We start from the raw sequence: 2,500 nt of genomic DNA, 5'->3' as shown, positions 1-2,500 counted from the left end.
GTCTTGTTTCCAGACCAAATATCTGCAAATTGTTAAATTAAGAAGCATTTTCTGGACAAATAATAAATATTTTCTTGTTTTCATGAAAAATGAGTCAAAATTAAGTGCTAAATATTCAGCCAATGTGGTGAGGAAAACAATATTATCGCAAAGGAAATACAAAATTATTTTACTCCCCGTTGTCCCATTATTTTACTTGTTTTAAGGAAAAACACACTTAATTTTGACTCATTATTTCTGAAAACAACCATTTTATTTAAATTTTTTATAACTCTACATATATATATATATATATATATATATATGTGTGTGTGTGTGTGTGTGTGTGTGTGTGTGTGTGTGTTTTTAGAAAAATTAAGTAGATATTTCACCAGGGGTGCCCAAAATGTTTCTTATGAAAGGCCAAAAACTAGCATTGATTGTGGGCTGTGGGCTGAAGGTAAATATATACCAACCTGTATCACATTAAGATCGCCATGGTAATTTCCTAATTTATTATTAATTAAAACATATTTCGAAATAATAATTTAATTGTATTAATAATTATTAAATTTTGCACATTTTATAATGACCTTTTTACCATAAAAATATAAAAAATTCTATTCATAACACAATGGAGTTCACACACACACACACACACACACACACACACACACACACACTAGTGAATCTGCCTGCACCTGCCTTGATTTGCTCGCCGATGTCTTCTGCATTACTGTCGAGCAACAGTATTTACATTTTAGAGCAGTGGTACTTTTTTTATTAAGTAGCACCTCAGAAAAACAACTGTCTCTCCATGTACCGCCATAATGAGCAGTATTGAAATACAGTAGTAGACCCTTTAAAGCAGCTACAGCTCTGTACAGCTCAAAAACAAGGCAGATTCATTCCTGTTATTAAGAATACTATTGTCAGCTAATATTATTATTGATTTTGATTTTAAAAATTAGACATAGTTTGAGCATTAACACTGTGCTGTGCTTATATGTAAAATAAATAAGTAAATAAAAAATAAAAATGTCAACATTTAAATTAAAATGTGCTTTTAAAAGGTAAAAACGATAGGTTACTGCTCTTAAAAAGTAAAAAAAAAAAAAGACTCTTGTACTTAAATGTAAAGTATGAACATATAGTAGCCTATTTATCAACACTTGTGAATATAGGCTATATGTCATCATATTCATATATAAATCACTCTTAAATATATGTAGCATGGACATATTTGATTCCTCCACATACCACTAGAAGGTCACCTGCGTACCACTTGTGGTACACGTATCACAGTTTGAGAACTACTGTTTTAAAATATCTGATTCATTCACAATACTTCATTAAAACATTTAATTTCAGTTCCAGTTCTACAATTGAACAAAAATAAAAGGTCATGTTAAGGAAAAAATGACGATCTCTGTTAGATGCATTCCCCCATCCATCATTCTCTTAGTCAGATGGCGGAGGTTACCATGCAACCTTTGATCCACAGGCCATAGTTTGGGCATCTACACTAATTATACACTCACCGGCCACTTTATTAGGTACACCTGTCCAACTGCTCGTTACTGCAAATTTCTAATCAGCCAATCACATGGCAGCAACTCAATGCATTTAGACATGTAGACATGGTCAAGACGATCCATCCCTCCATGAGCACAGTGTCTCCATCTTCTGATGGTTACTTCCAGCAGGAATCATCTCCACCTATTTCTTACGTGCATTTTGGACATGTGCATAAAAATCGATTGATGGAAAAGTCAAGATGTGCATACATTTTGAAAATGCACATAAAAACATATAATGGAGAAGGATAAACTTGTAATTCGATAAGAAAAGATGCGCATAAATGAGAAGGGTCTGGCTGCAGAGTTGCACTTGCATCTTGCACGCTCAGGCACCCACACTTCCTATGCAAGTGACGTCATTTACAGTCGACACCTTAACGGAAACGGAACGTCTCGACTTGCTTAACGGAAAGAAAGCAACACAGATGATGTGTATCATTACTGCAGAGCTGTTGTAAGGCAAGCTTTCTTGCTTCGTTACGATCTGTTTACGTAACTATAGCAACCGTGGCGCCAGTCGCCGTATGTTGCCAGAAACTACAGTGAAACGCTCAGAAAAAAGGCACTTGAGTAAAGGTGACAGATAAGAAGTTTGTTGCAACGATCCTAATGAAATTCGTTACCTCAGAGATTTTTCCGCCTCAGGGACACCCTTAAGTTACCCGAAGGACTTTCATGCAAGCGGCCACAGGTGGCGATCGTAAAATGACGTCACTTGCAGAGGAAGCGTGGTTGCCTGAGTATGCAAGTCCGAGGTGTAAATGCAAATCTGCAGCCAGACTCTATTGGCATAAACTACGATAGAAAGACTTTTACCAAGCAAATTCCAGCATGCGCATTATTAAGGTCATAGTGTTTTAAGAGATCATGTGATGATGTAAATGTGTGTGAATGGACAAACCAGCAGGCTGAGCACACTGTAGAACATCTGTTGTTTGGGT

The 2,500-nt window shown here is 35.9% G+C and overlaps 1 protein-coding gene across 22 annotated transcripts in view; it reads right to left on the bottom strand.

The window, feature by feature from the left end:
* Positions 1-2,500, bottom strand: part of tcf4 (transcription factor 4) — a 327,237-nt gene that overhangs the window by 100,962 nt on the left and 223,775 nt on the right. The gene's annotated exons all lie outside the window — the stretch shown is intronic.

The sequence above is a fragment of the Danio rerio genome, chromosome 21 (genome assembly GCF_049306965.1).
Source record: "Danio rerio strain Tuebingen ecotype United States chromosome 21, GRCz12tu, whole genome shotgun sequence".
In the NCBI taxonomy this organism is placed as follows: Eukaryota; Metazoa; Chordata; class Actinopteri; order Cypriniformes; family Danionidae; genus Danio; species Danio rerio.
The sequence above is the reverse complement of the archived record's forward strand: the minus strand, read 5'-3'. Positions and strand labels throughout refer to the sequence as shown.